This window comes from Rhinatrema bivittatum, chromosome 1 (assembly GCF_901001135.1).
Source record: "Rhinatrema bivittatum chromosome 1, aRhiBiv1.1, whole genome shotgun sequence".
NCBI lineage: Eukaryota > Metazoa > Chordata > Amphibia > Gymnophiona > Rhinatrematidae > Rhinatrema > Rhinatrema bivittatum.
This window is the reverse complement of record NC_042615.1, coordinates 169,560,847-169,577,270: the sequence shown is the minus strand read 5'-3', so window position 1 is coordinate 169,577,270 and position 16,424 is coordinate 169,560,847.

The following is a 16,424-nucleotide window of genomic DNA, read 5'->3' as shown; positions in this document are numbered from 1 at the left end:
GCTAATCCTGGCCAGTAGACTCATAAATAATAGGTATGTGCATTTGTTTAAATCAAATGGGCCTACAGAATGAACTGAATCCAATTTGTTTTTTGAGGGGTTACTGAAATGAATGGAAAAGGATCCACAAATTAAATTAATTCTATTTGTTTCATTTGTTCAGAAATTAATCATTTCTATGAGCCATTAACATCAATGGCCCCATAGAAATCAATATGTTTGCATCAGGTGTACAGTTAGGAATTAATGTAAAGTATAGAACAGTCAGCCAGCTGACATGGGTAGGATAGACATGTTATCAAGAAGACAACAAGGACAAAGTATTGTAGTGATGCATTTTTCCAATCCAACCTATCATTGCACACTGGATCCAGTGATGCTGATCTTGAAGACTAAGGCATGTCTGAGATTTTCTTTGAATTCCTTCTGAAGGTATTGTCACGAGCGCCGCCCGCAGCAACCCCGCGGCACAGCCCTCTCACCTTCTCAGACAGATTCCAGGGCCTGGCTCCTCTTTCCTGGCGGTGAGGGGCCGCCAGTTCCGACCTCGGGTTCCCTCCAGTGCCTCCGGTCCTGCCTCGCTACCGACTATTGCCAGCCAAGATGTCCCTGCTCGTCGGGCCTTTCTGCATGGCCCGAGGAGAGATGCCGCCATCAGCATCATGCCCCCTCCTAGGCACGCGCGCGTGCATCCCTAGTTCTTTTAAAGGGCTCGCGGAGGGAACCTGGCCGCGGACCTGGATGCTGATGTCAGACTCTTCAGCATATAAAAGCCCAGGCCTCGCTCCATAATGTTGCCTTTGCAACAGGTCTCCTTGTACTCCGAGTACTCATTGTTGATCCTAGATTCATAAGAACATAGGAACATAAGAACATAAGAAATTGCCATGCTGGGTCAGACTAAGGGTCCATCAAGCCCAGCATCCTGTTTCCAACAGAGGCCAAACCAGGCCACAAGAATCTGGCAATAATCCAAACACTAAGAATATCCCATGCTACTGATGCAATTAATAGCAGTGGCTATTCCCTAAGTAAACTTGATTAATAGCAGTTAATGGACTTTTCCAAGAACTTATCCAAACCTTTTTTGAACCCAGCTACACTAACTTCACTAACCACATCCTCTGGCAACAAATTCCAGAACTTTATTGTGCATTGAGTGAAAAAGAATTTTCTAAGATTAGTCTTAAATGTGCTACTTGCTAACTTCATGAAATGCCCCTAGTCCTTCTATTATTCAAAAGTGTAAATAACCGATTCACATCTACTCATTCAAGACCTCTCATGATCTTAAAGACCTCTATCATATCCCCCCTCAGCAGTCTCTTCTCCAAGCTGAACAGTCCTAACCTCTTCAGCTTTTCCTTATATGGGAGTTGTTCCATCTCCTTTATCATTTTGGTTGCCCTTCTCTGTATCTTCTCTATCTCAACTATATCTTTTTTGAGATGTGGCGACCAGAATTGTAAACAGAATTCAAGGTGCGGTCTCCCCATGGAGCGATATAGAGGCATTATGGCCTTTTCCGTTTTATTAATTATTGCCTTCCTAATAATTCCTAACATTCCGTTTGCTTTTTTGACTGCTGTAGCACATTGAGTCAACGATTTTAAAGTATTATCCACTATGATGACTAGATCCTTTTCCTGGGTGGTAGCTCTTAAAATGGAACCTAACATCATGTAACTATAGCAAGGGTTATTTTTCCCTTGCTGTAGGTCCAGCCCCAGACCTCCGCTACGCCTGACTACACTTCAGCTTCTCTCTAGCCCCGGACCTCCGCTACGCATGACTACTCTTCAGCTTCTTTCCAGCCCCAGACCTCCGCTACACCTGACTACTCCAGCCCTGGACCTCCACTACGCTTGACCACACCTGCCTTCTCTGTGCCCTGACCACTGTCTTGATTGACTATGCCTGTCATTTCCATGCCCTGACTACTGCATTTATTGGCTATGCCTGCTGTCTCTGTGCCCTGACCACTGCCTTGAACAACTACACTACAGACTTTCCAGTGCCCAGAGTTCTACATTGCTTGCCACAACTTCTACTCATCGCCAGCTCTAACCCTAGCCTGTCAGTGATGCCTCTCCTCACCTATCCTCTGGACATGGACTCTCAAGGCTTCGGCCTTCCTTTGCTTAAGCACTTTCAGCTCCTCACTGTTCCTTTGGTGCCTGAGTTCCAGTACCGAATCCAGTCCAGATTAGGAATGCGCCATCTACCGACTGCTGTCTCTGTGCTGAATAATCTTTCTTCTCTTGCTATCCTCGAGGCACCTATGTCCTGCTGGCCCCTGCACCCAAAGGCTCAACCCAAGGGGAATGAAGGCTGGTATAGGTGAAGCTCCAGTGGCCTCTAGCTTCATTCCACTGCACCTGCTGTTGGTGGAGACCCATAGGTCCTCATCTATGGGTTGCATGAACCCCACCACAGCTCAAGGGTCCACCTCCGATGCAACAGGCTGCAAAGGCCTTGGACTCGATGGAGCCACGTGCCCTCCAGGGCATCCCAGGCCTGGCATCCAAGGTACAAGAACAGCAGCAATTCCTTGAGGCATTGGCCTCGTCCATGGATCGTCTTCACGCCTGGCTTGATGCCCTTATGAATAATTCAGCTCCTCCTCCTCCACAGCCACCTCCATTGATGGCTTGAGCCCTGTTGGCAACTCCAGTGCCTAATGCTTCAATGCCGACTCCAGACTCTGCAGAGGATTCATAAATCAATGCTACATGCAATTTTCCCTGCAGCCCTCCATCTTCCAGGATGAGTTGCCTAAAGTTATGTTTATCCTGTCCTGCCTTGAAGGGAAAACACTGTCCTGGGCTTCCCCCCTGTGGGAATGCTCAGATTCTTGTTGAAGGAACTAGCTCAGTTTGTGGCTGTCTTCAGATGGACCTTTGATGATCCTGGGCAATAGGGATGTGAATCGTTTTTTAACAATTAAAATTATTGTCAGATAATTTTAAAATCGTCCAAAATCGTTAGAGTGCATGATACAATGCAAATGCCCCGATTTATCATCAGGGGCATTTGTATTGTATCGTTAAATAGGGCGCAGGAAAACCGGCACACCAAAAAAACCCTAAAACCCACCCAGAACCTTTAAAACAAATCACCTACCCTCCCGAAGCCCCCAAAATGTTTTAAATTACGTGGGGTCCAGTGGGAGGGTCCCGACGCGATCTCCAGCCCTCTGGCCACGGCTGTGTTGAGAAATGGCACCGGTGGCCCTTTGCCCTTAACATGTGACAGAGCAAAGGTAGCGCCGGCGCCATTTTGGTTCCTGGCTCCTGACGTCACGCATGCAGGAGATCGCCCCAGACCCCCGCTGGACCCCCAGGGACTTTTGGACAGCTTGGGGGGGGCCTCCTGACCCCCACAAGACTTGCCAAAAGTCCAGCGGGGGTCCGGGAGCGACCTCCTGCACGCGGGCCGTATTGCCAATCTTCAAAATGGCGCCGGCGCTACCTTTTCCCTCACTATGTCATACGGGCGACGGTCGCCTGTATGACATAGTGGTGACGGTCACCCGTATGACATAGTGAGGGCAAAGGTAGCGCCGGCGCCATTTTGAAGATTGGCAATATGGCCCGCGTGCAGGAGGTCGCTCCCGGACCCCCGCTGGACTTTTGGCAAGTCTTGTGGGGGTCAGGAGGCCCCCCCCCCCAAGCTAACCAAAAGTCCCTGGGGGTCCAGCGGGGGTCCAGGAGCGATCTCCTGCACGCGTGACGTCGGGAGCCAGGAACCAAAATGGCGCCGGCGCTACCTTTGCCCTGTCACATGATAAGGGCAAAGGGCCACCGGCGCAATTTCTCAATGCAGCCATGGCCAGAGAGCTGGAGATCGCGTCGGGACCCCCCCACTGGACCCCAAGTAATTTAAAACATTTTGGGGGGCTTCAGGAGGGTGGGGGATTTGTTTTAAAGGTTCGGGGTGGGTTTTAGGGTTTTTTTGGTGTGCCGGTTTTCCCGCCCTCCCCCAATTTACGATTTTTAACGATTAAAAAAAAAAAAACCCACGACGATAAGATTTCCCTCCCCCCCCCAGCCAAAATTGATCGTTAAGACGATCAATCACACGATTCACACCCCTACTGGGCAACATGCTGTGGCTGGCACCAACTTGCTACACCTCCATCAAGGACAAAGAAGTCTTTTTGATTATATAATTGAGTTTTGGACTTTGGCTACCCAACTCACTTGGCAGGAAGACTGCCTCCAAGCTATCTACCTGGACAGACTCTCTCCACAGCTAAAAGATGAGTTGGCTGCACAGGAGCTCCCTTCCTCTCTGGAGGACCTTATAGATTTGGCAGGTCAAATTAACCATCATCTTCAAGAGCATCACTGGGAGAGTTGGATGCCCAAGAAGTCTTCACGGGTTCGCTTCTGCTCATCACCAGTTACCAACCCTGCATCCTGCAGTGACACTAGAGTGGTCAAAGCAGAAGAACCTATGCAGTTGGGTCGCAGATGGCTGACACCAGAAGAGTACTTCTGATGGAGACAAACTGGCCTTTGTCTGTATTGCGGAGCACCTGGCCACCATCTGCAGACTTGCCCTATCCATCAGGAAAACTCCTTGGCCCGAGTTCACTAGGGGTCCTGAACTTGGGTGCAACCTCTCCAGCCCCTCAATTGTCAGTACTGGTCACATTGATCTGGGACTCCCGGGCCTTCCCGGTTCTTGCTCTGGTAGATTCCGGAGAAGGAGGTAATTTTATCCTTAAAGTCCTTGTGCAGCTTTTGGGTATAAAAACCTGTTTGCTCGACTTGTCTCTATGTATTGCTTCTATCTATGGAGAGCCACTATCTGGCCAAATCTTCTTGACTACAGAACCTGTCCAGTTATGTACTGGAGCTTTACACATTGAGGAACTTAAATTATTAGTATTGGATAAATCCATCCACCCTATAGTACTTGGACTCCCCTGGCTACAGAAGCATTCCCCCCAATTCAACTGGGCCTCATTGCAACTAGTAGAGTGGGGTCCCGCTTACCATCAGTCCTGCCTCCAAAAGGTGATACCACCCCCTACGATTTTGGAGCAGCCTCAGAAGGAATGGAGGAAGGCTGCGTGGCTTGGCATGTGCAGGTTGCACAATTGTGCACCCCCTTGCGTGCGCTGACCCTGGATTTTATAACATGTACTGCTACGCGCGCATGTTATAAAATCGGGCGTAGATTTGTGCGCACTAGGTTGCATGCACAAATCTACGCCCGCGCATAGTTTTTCAAATCTGGCCCTATGGGAACAGACAAATCTTTGCCTGTGTCAGGCCGCCTTTCGGGCCAAGAGAACACCTGACAGTTGATGCCGCTCGGCTCCTGAATTCCTTCCTGGCCAGAAAGTCTGGTTAAGTACCAGATACATCCAACTTCAAATTCCAAAGTACAGATTTGCTGCTAGGTTTATCGGGCCTTTTCCTGTTACCTGACGCATCGAACCTGTTACATACATGTTACATACCAGCTTCGGCTGCCCCCTACACTGGGGATACATAATACATTCCAAGTATAGCTTCTAAAGCCTGTGATTCTGTCCTGGCCTGTCCGTAGAGCTCCTGAGCCACCTCCTTTCGTGGCAGAAACTGACACAATGTATAAGGTCTATGAAGTCCTAGATGTCTGTCATAGGGGCCGCCGTTTGGAGTATCTCCTTTCCTGGGAGAGATATGGACCAGAATAGAATTTGTGGGAGCCAGCTCAAAACATCTTGGATAAAACCCTCTTCTCGAACTTCCATTGTGCCCATCCGGGCAAATCCCGACCTCCAGTACTTTTAAAGGGCCAATGACAGGAACCTGGCAGTGGACCCAGATGCTGATGTCAGACTCTTCAGGGTATAAAAGTCCAGGCCTCGCTCCATAGCATTGCCTTTGCAATTGGTCTCCTTGTATTCCGAGTACTTGTTGCTGATCCTAGGTTTGTCTCATCATGTGTTCCTGTTTTCATGTAGTTCCAGTTTCCTGTTCTCCTAGTTCATGTTTCGTCTATGTGTTGGACTGACTCATTGGATTTGACCTCCACTACGCCTAACTACTCTTCAGCTTCTCTCTATCCCCGGACCTCCACTACGCTTGACCATGCCTGCCTTCTCCATGCCCTGACCTCTGCCTTGATTGACTACGCCTTCAGTTCCTAGTTCCTGTTTTGTCTATTTGTTGGACTGCCTCATTGGATTTGACCTCTGCTATGCCTGATTACTTTTCAGCTTCTCTCCAGCCCCGGACCTCTGTTACTCCTGACTAATCTTCAGCTTCTCTCCAGTCCCGGACCTCTGCTACGCCTGACTACACTTCAGCTTCTCTCTAGCACTGGACCTCAGCTACACTTGACCATGCCTGCCTTCTCCGTGCTCTGACCACTGCCTTGATTGACTACACCTGTCTTCTCTGTGCCCTGACCACTGCCTTGATTGACTATACTACAGACTATCCAGTTTCCAGCGTTCTACATTGCTTGTCACAATTTCTACTCATCGCCGGCTCTAACCATAGCCTGTCAGTGATGCCTCTCCTCGCCTATCCTCCAGACGTGGACTCTCAAAGCTTTGGCCTTCCTTTGCTTAAGCACCTTCAGCTCCTCACTGTTCCTTTGGGTCTGAGTTCCAGTACCAAATCCAGTGCCATCTACCGACTGCTGTCTCTGGGCTGAATCGTCTTTCTTCTATAGCTGACCTTGAGGCCCTCCTAAGTATTGCTGGCCCTGGTACCCAAAGGCTCAACCCAAGGGGAATGAGGGCTGGTGTAGGTGAAGCTCCAGTGGCCTCTAGCTTCAGCCCACTCCACCTGCTGTTGGTGGGGATCCGTAGGTCCTCGCCTATGGGTTGATTCAACCCCACCTCAGCCCAAGGGTCCACCTTGATGCATCAGGTATTGTCTGTTTGAATATCCTTCTTAAAGGATGCTTTTTGATGTCTCTCTGAGATTTAGTTAACTATTCCCAAACAACGTTTAGGCTGCTAACAATTTTAGTCTATAATAGTGTAAGAAACCACATACAAGCATAAAAGCCACTTGTACAATGAAAATAGGTGTTAAACCCTCATAGATGAGGAGAAAATATGAATGCAAAAAATGTTATTCAAGATAGGACACAATACATCGAGAGTATGGAGTCTCAAGTTATTAATTCCAAGTATTACCAGCTTTTGGAAAAGGACCCTACTGTTGCATTACAAACACAAATCACAAATTTGTTAATGGAAAGAAAAACACCTTTCTTAACAAGGAAAGAATGACAGTTTCTAACAGTATCTCATCCTTGGACTCCTATCCTTTATGGAGTTCCTAAAGTCCATAAGGAGCTTACAAATCCACCTTTAAGGCCCATTATTTCAAGTAATGGGTCCCTACTTGAGCAACTCGCTATATTACTCGATAAATTTCTTCAACAATATGTTAAGTTAACACGTTCTTACGTGCAAGATACCACTCATGTACTGAGGAAGCTTCAAGAGGTTCAATTACTGTCAACACAGATTATATTTGTCTCAATGGATGTGGTGTCACTGTACACAAATGTATCTCATGCAGTGGCTATTGAGGTGGTAGCGGAAGCCCTCTCATTTTTAAATCATCGGATACCCACTGCTTTCTTAGGCTATAGCAAAATTGGTTCTTCATCAGAATTATTTTTCTTTTCATGACAACTTTTATTTACAAATACATGGCATAGCGATGGGGTCCTCAGTGGCCCCTTCAGTCGCTAATTTAGTCATGTATCATTTAGATACTACATGTATTTACAAATCTCCTTTTTTTCATGAAGTCTTTTTTTGGATCCACTATATTGATGATTTGCTATTCTTGTGGAAGTCTGATGTATATTCATTACAGCAATTTTTACAATGGTTAAACTCAGTGGATAATGATTTAAAATTCACGACACAATTTGACAATTCTCACATATCATTTTTGGATATAGGATTAATCAGAAAAGGTTCCCAGATCAAAACCACACTATTTCGAAAATCCATCGATATAAACAATCTTTAGAGGTATCAAAGTTTCCATCTGAGTGCCTTTAAAAATGGCCTCCTTTTGAGCCAATATTTTTGCATTCACCGGACATGCTCTTCAATGGATGATTTTAAATATCAGGCATATTTCCTAGCTAAATGGTTTCTGGACCGAGGTTATCCCATTTCAGTCCTATGGGCAGCATACAAACGAGCCCTCTATTCCCTGAGGGAATCATTATTGGAATATCAAGCTAGGAGGATTTTGTCACAAGATGTTCATGTATTACAACATACAGATCAATCATCTGCCATTGTCCACACTATTCGCCAACATTGGCATGTATTACAACTTCAACCAGAATTCATTGGACAACCACTTATTTCGTTTCAGAGAGGATCAAATATAAAAAAATTTGTTGTGAGAGCTGCATTGCCTAAGACTGTCAATTTCAGAAGAATATACACACACAGCCTGCGGACAATGTGATATGTATACTATGACAATATCGGGAAGCACTTGGGAGCATCCGATTACTGGCATGGTATTTAAGAAGACATCAAATTCAGACTGTAACTCTAATAACATCATATATGTGATCCAATGAGAGTGCCCCTTCTTTATGTGGGATGAACCTCAAGATCAATCAAAACGAGGCTTCGGGAACATAGGAGTCGCCTTAATACTGAAAATGTTGAAGCCCCGATCGAGAAACATTGCCTAACAGCACATCACAATTTTTCTCAGTTATGTTGGACTATTTTGGACTCAGTTCCCATTAATGCTAGAGGAGGAGATAGTCACAATCTCCTGAATTATAAAGAGCAAAGATGGATTTTTAAATTGTCCACTGAGTTTTCTCAAGGGGTGAATGATAACATAGAATGGTCATCATTAATTTAAAAGGACTTTCCTTCCACTTTGATTGGCTCCCATGTATTCAAAATTATCTCTGATTGGTCAGTTCATGATCTAAGCACGCTGTATAAATGCAGTCTTCAAAATGGTGAATCTTTGCTAAAATGCTGATGCCACATAACCAATCTCCAGCTAAGACACTGATATCAATAGCCCCTGATGAAGATACCGAAACACCCGTTGTGTCGGGCATCTCAGAGCTGTTGTTTTACACTCTTGCGCTACACAAAAGGATAAGTGTCTTTCTAAGCTTTGTTTGATGTTGGAGCAATACATATGTGTTTAACAAAGAAAGAAATAAAGGCATATATGCGTTCAATGTAGCATTAAAATATTTTTTGAAAAATATTCTTAAAAATAAGGGAAAAAGTGGCTCATGATGCTTGTATAGAGTGTTAATAAACCCCATGATTAAACAAATAAAGCAGATACTATTGTAACACTTTATCAATACATAAACAAATTATAAAAAAACACTTTTTGCTATTGTGAGTGAAGTGTTTTAGTGGACCCTTAGGCCGACCTGTGAGAGACTGGGGAGAGGTGAACTATAGTCTCTCAAGAGTGACAGGTCGGGAGGCGGATACCAGGCAGGAGCTGGATGTGAGCTTTACCCTGGTAGCTGGTCCTCCCCTGGGAGGACCAGCTATGGGAGGAGCCCGTAGGAGCCCAGCCGCTGGGACTTAGGTGATTCACCCTGGAAGCCAGTTCTCCCCCAGGAGGAGCCCATAGGAGCCCGGCCACTGGGACTTAGGAGATCACGGATGCTGAGGCTGGAGCAGGCAGGAATCAAGACAGGCAGGAACTGAAGCAGGCTAGGTCTGCAGCGAGCAGGAGCTGGAACAGGACTGGCTACTGGAACCAGAAAGGAGCTGAAGCAGGACTGGCGACTGGAACCAGACAGGAGCTGAAGCGGAACTGGCTACTGGAACCAGACAGGAGCTGAAGCAGAACAGGAGACTGGAACCAGACAGGAGCTGAAGCAGGACTGGCGACTGGAACCAGACAGGAGCTGAAGCAGAACTGGCTACTGGAACCTGGAACCAAGCTGGAACTGAAGCAGAACAGGTTACCACAAGAAAGCCAGACAAAGCAAGACTTGAGCACGGAGAGAACACAAGTCTCAGGCAGGAAAGGAGTCGCTAACACAATAGCGCACTCCGGGGCACAGAGCAACTGAGAACCACAAGGAACCCCGTTGCAAGGCAAAGTCCTGGGCTCCGCGGCGGCCTTACATAGGCCGCAGCGTCTGATGTCACAGATAGGGTGGAGCCTTCATTGGCGGGAAACAGCCTTCATAAGCGCGGCTTGTGCACGCGCTTAGAGAGAAGGCATCCAGACAGGGCTTCACGGCGGCGTCCCCCGCGGGGATGCCGCGAAACAGGCCACAGACCCTCGGAGACGAGCCGGGACCAAGGAGGTAAGGGCCCAGTTGCGACTGCCACGACTGGGACCACAACATTTAGCGTTCATATTTTCTGCTTATCTATGAGGGTTTAACACCTATTTTTATTGTACAAGTGGTTTTTATGCTTATATGTGGTTTGTTGCACTACTATAGATTAATTTACCACATAGTCATCAGTATTGGGCCTTATATTGTCAAACAAGTTTAGTTTGTCATTGTGCCAGTCATCAGAAAAAGAAAAGCAAACACTGCTACAGAAGTGCTGTGCCAGTATTTTTTTCTCTTCCTTCGGGGAGGGTAGAGGCAAAATATGGAGAGTTGCTTGCAGCAGTACTAGTGATTTTGTCTCTGTATGTTTGGGCAGTGAGCAGTGTGGGCAATGGGCATAGATTAGCACTTAGCACAGTGCAGAGACTGAAGCATGCTAAGCTGTGCTGTAGAGCTTGCCACTAAGCTCAGCAATGTCAGAACTAATTCATACAGTGTGATAGTCAATGCATCATTGTCTCTGAGGCCGATTTTAAAAGTGTTGCTCACACAAAAATTCCCACATATGAATATATGTAGTCCACACACAAGCTACGCAGATTTTAAAAGGCCGCAAATTATGCGCACATGTACCCATGCATGTATGAGAAATTAGGGAGTAGAAAAGGGGTGGGGCACGGATGGGTGTATGCATTCCAGGGTGGGACAAACAATTATGTCCATAACTCCTTATTTTAAAACCAAAAAATGTAGTCTAGATATCTGTGTAACTTTACTGCTGCTTCTGATGAAGAGCAAGTCTGAACATCTCATGTTTTAGGGTTTATAGGACAGGATGAGGGCTTCAGGTCAACTGGACAGCATGCGGGATGAAGAACTAGAGGAGTCTGAAAGACTTCAATATTAACTGGACAAACTGGTGGACTAGTTGGAAAACTGGGAATGTGCCTCGCATGAGCATGTTTTAAAATCTGCTTATATATGTGCATAAAAGCCAACAAAGTTCTATGGAAGACACACACACACTAGTTTTCTTGAGTAACCTCTTAAAATTAGGAGCATTCTTACAGAAAGTGTATTTTAAAACATTCTCACATGATTTAAAATTCCATCGTATCTTTGCTCATGCGCACACGCACTAGTTTTAAAATGACCGTCTCTGTGTTCTCTGCACAAGCTCATTATAATGGCACAGTCAGTGGGAATACAGTCAGTTATGGTACCATTGAGAAATATAAAATCATTTTAATATCCAGAACCCAGTGACAAAATCAATCATGAGAGGGATAGGGAAAGAAAATGTTTCCAAAATTGGCAAGGTTTGCAGTGCCAGCAACAGCCAAAGAAGTAGTCCTGAACCTAAGTTTAAGAGGGATTTTTTCAAGAATAATAAAGCAGAAGCCAGCTCTAGCCAGAAAAAAAACTGATATATGGAGACAAACATGTGCCACTGCAGAGTGTAGATGATATTGAGTGTGATTCATTACATACTGTTTTGGAAAAGAGGGAAAAGGTGGAAGAATACTCAGCAAGGAGAAAGGTGTAGGAGAACAGGAATGCTCCAAAACAGCAGCACACTCTTCTTTCCTCACTAGAGATCATGCTGTGAAGGGAATATTTCATCCATTGAATCAGATGGATGAAATATCCATCTTTTCTTGACTTGTCTGATTCAGAAGATATTTAAGGGATACTAGTAGGGGAATATTTGAGAGGAGTACAAGGTAGTGTCTTAGCATCATTATATTCATGGTTGGATGAGATAGAGCAAAATGGGGATAGTGATGAAGAGCAGGCAACACAGGTAGAGAGTGCAACTGATGCCCCTGGCATTGTTCCTCAGAGTCCACCCTCTACCTCAGCTCCAGTGCCATCATCCTCCATCAAGGAGGTAAGGAAGTGATTGAGAAAGAAATCCATAATATGGATGCATTTCAAAATCAGGGAGCACCTGCATTTTTTAAAGTGTAATCACTGTACAATGTATATCAGTTAAAGAAAAGAAATGGAACACCTGACAAACACTGGTATAGGGATGTGCAGACCAAAAGTTTAAGTTCATAAGTCCATAAGTCGAAAGGGGGGGTCATTTGCGGTCAATATGGACATATGGAGAATTCCATAAGTTGAGTCTATGTCCATATGTGCAAATAAAAATTTAACCCCTCACCCGCCTTAATCCCCCCCCCCAAGACTTACCAAACTCCCTGGTGGTCCGCGGGGTCAGGACGCCATTTCTGAACTCCTTTGCAAGGAGCACGTGAGGTCGGCGTCACGTCGGAGTGACGCGGCGTCACGTGATTCCCCTCGGGTCCGCTCCCGGACCATCGTTGGGCCCAAAAGGCACTTTTGGCCAGCTTGGGGGGGTCAGGAGGCCCCCCCAAGCTGGCCAAAAGTGCCTTTTGGGCCCAACGATGGGTCCGGGAGCGAACCCGAGGGGAATCACGTGACGTCGGCGCCACGTCGGAGTGACGCGGCATCACGTGATTCCCCGCGGGTCCGCTCCCGGACCCCTCGTTGGTCCCAAAAGGCACTTTTGGCCAGCTTGGGGGGGTCAGGAGGCTCCCCCAAGCTGGCCAAAAGTGCCGTTTGGGTCCAACGAGGGGTCCGGGAGCGGAACCGCGATGGACCACGTGACGTCGGCGTCACGTCGGAGTGACGCCGACATCACGTGATTCCCCGCTTGTCCGCTCCCGGACCCTCACGGAACTTTTGGCCAGCTTGGGGAGTTTTGGTAAGTCTTGGAGGGGGGGGATTAAGGAGGGTGAGGGGTTTAAATTTTATTTAGATCAACAATCGCGATTTCCAACGTATTCAACATAGCTATGTTGAATAAGTTGGAAATCCGATTGTTTACGCCTCATCACTTTTTTAAGTTAAAAAAAAAAATAAGTTGCGTTTTACATTTAAGTTCAAAACGAATGCACACCCCTACACTGGTATGCACTATCACATGCAGAAGCAGCACCCAATGATACTGGTATCTGAGGAGGGTGGAAGTATTAGTAGTAGCTTGGGGACCCCTTCTTCAGTCAGGGGAAAGTGGTGGAAAAGAAGAAAACTGTTTCCCAGGCTTATTTGATGCCCTCAACCCCTTCATCAGTCCGGTGGTAGGCCAGCAGCCAAACTACCATGAAGGAAATAGCGTGGTGTTCGATAGCACTGTCCTGGGGTAGGGGTCAGGTAGCCTCAAAAGTTGCAATGAGGAACATTGCTGAAATGATTGCCCTTGATGGCCAACCCTTGCAGCTAGTGTAGAATGTGGGCTGTAAGTGTTTTCTATAGGTGATAGTGCCAAATTAGAAAGTCCCCTTCAGGACCACCATTAGTAGGAAGGTCATCCACAGTCTGTACAACCAGTAGGGATGTGAATCGGGTGCCCAATCGATCCCGCTTTTAGGTTCGTCTGGCCATGGGAAAATCTCATTTTCACGTGGATCGACGTTTATTTTCGTGAACAGGAGTTAGCACTCACTAAACCGAAAAATGATTTTCACGAAAATTTGGGGGGAAAGTGTTTGTTTCTTATTTTAACCGATATATAACAAATTAAGAAATATCGTATGATATTTCAATTTGTTATAAAAACGATTCACATCCCTAACAACCAGTGCCATAGTTGCATCCAGGCACTGCTGGCTAAGGCAGGGGAAAATAGCATGTATTTTACCAGTGACATCAGCACCTCCATGAATGCTACACACTCTTATCTCTCCCTGATGTCACACTAATGGGATCTGGCTAAGGCAGGGACAGGCTGCAGCTGTAGCAGGATGGCGCATCATTGGGCAGGTGGGCTATTCTGCCAACCAGTCAATGGTTGAGTTTCATACTTTGGCCAATATTTTATCAGCCATAAGAGAGATGCTGGAAGGTTGGCAGCTGGACAGGAGAATGAGGACTTTAAATGCAGATGTCTCTGTCATAGAAAATGACACAAATATTGTTAAGGCAATACACAATAGGGCTTAGGAGCTTTCCAAAGTTTAGCACTTGCTCTGCACTAGGGATGTGAATCGTTTTTTGACGATTTAAAATATTGTCCGATATATTTTAAATCATCAAAGACCGTTAGGGCCACGATACAATACCAATTCCCCCGATTTATCGTCAAAAAATCGTAAATTGGGGGAAGGGGGAGGGCAGGAAAACCGGCACATTAAAACCCCCTAAAACCCACCCTCGACCCTTTAAATTAAATCTCCCACCCTCCCGAACCCGCCCCCCAAATGCCTTAAATTACCCTGGGGTCCAGCGGCGGTCCGTAGCTAAATCGGGGGAAGGGGGAGGGCAGGAAAACCGGCACACTAAAACCCCCTAAAACCCACCCCCGACCCTTTAAATTAAATCCCCCTTCCCAAATGCCTTAAATTACCCTGGGGTAGATCGGCGGTCCGAAACGGCCTCTTGCTATTGAATCGCGTCGTCTTCAGCCGGCGCCATTTTGCAAAATGGCCGCCGCAAAATGGCAGCGGCCATAGACCAACACGATTTGACTGCTGGAGGTCGTTCCGGACCCCCGCTGGACTTTTGGCAAGTCTTGTGGGGGTCAGGAGGCCCCCCCAAGCTGGCCAAAAGTTCCTGGGGGTCCAGCGGGGGTCCGTGAGCGATTTCCTGCCGCAAATCGTTTTCCGTATGGAAAATGGCGCCGGCAGGAGATCGACTGCAGGAGGTCGTTCAGCGAGGGTTCCTGACCCCCGGTGAACGACCTCCTGCAGTCGATCTCCTGCCGGCGCCATTTTCCGTACGGAAAATAGTGCCGGCCATACGCGTATGGCCGGCGCCATTATCCATACGGAAAATGATTTGCAGCAGGAAATCGCTCACGGACCCCCGCTGGACCCCCAGGAACTTTTGGCCAGCTTGGGGGGGGGCCTCCTGACCCCCACAAGACTTGCCAAAAGTCCAGCAGGGGTCCGGAACGACCTCCAGCAGTCGAATCGTGTTGGTCTATGGCCGCCGCCATTTTGCGGTGGCCATTTTGCAAAATGGCGCCGGCTGAAGACGACGCGATTCAATAGCAGTAGGCCGTTTCGGACCGCCGCTCTACCCCAGGGTAATTTAAGGCATTTGGGGGGGGGGATTTAATTTAAAGGGTCGGGGGTGGGTTTTAGGGGGTTTTAGTGTGCCGGTTTTCCTGCCCTCCCCCTTCCCCCAATTTAGCTATGGACCGCCGCTGGACCCCAGGGTAATTTAAGGCATTTGGGGGGGGGGGGTTCGGGAGGGTGGGGGATTTAATTTAAAGGGTCGGGGTGGGTTTTAGTGTGCCAGTTTTCCTGCCCTCCCCCTTCCCCCGATTTAGCTACGGACCGCCGCTGGACTCCAGGGTAATTTAAAGCATTTGGGGGGGGGGGTTCGGGAGGGTGGGGGATTTAATTTAAAGGGTCGGGGTGGGTTTTAGTGTGCCAGTTTTCCTGCCCTCCCCCTTCCCCCGATTTAGCTACGGACCGCCGCTGGACTCCAGGGTAATTTAAAGCATTTGGGGGGGGGGGGGGTTCGGGAGGGTGGGGGATTTAATTTAAAGGGTCGGGGGTGGGTTTTAGGGGGGTTTTAGTGTGCCGGCTCACGATTTTAACGATTTTCACGATACTTTACACACCCAAACGGCAACAATACGATTCCCTCCCCCTCCCAGCCGAAATCGATCGTTAAGACGATCGAGGACACGATTCACATCTCTACTCTGCACCATGTAGTTAAGGATGCCCTGGAGCTGAGGTCCAAGGCTTATCTGAATACTTGGTGGAGCTTTTAGAGAAGTACGGGAAACTTGCAGGGCACTTCCAGAGAAGTGGAAATATAGGGCAGCTTCTCTGAGAGAAGTAAGAGGAAATCGGGAAGCCTCTCAAGACCCTCATTGTTGATATTAGCACCTGCTGGAATTCAATGTACCTGATGCTGTATAGGTTAGTGGAGCAGCAGATTTCCATTCATAATCTGTATCAGGAAATAGGGATAGATGTAATACAGTAATGATTGAAGAAAAAGACCAAATGGTCCATCCAGTCTGCCCAGCAAGTTTCTTATGCAAATTACCCCCAAGCCTTAAATTTAACAATCAAAACCTAGTAACTTACAAACCCTTAACTATTTTACTGCTAGCAACATTTTTATGGGCTAAGCAGCCTTATTGATAATTCACA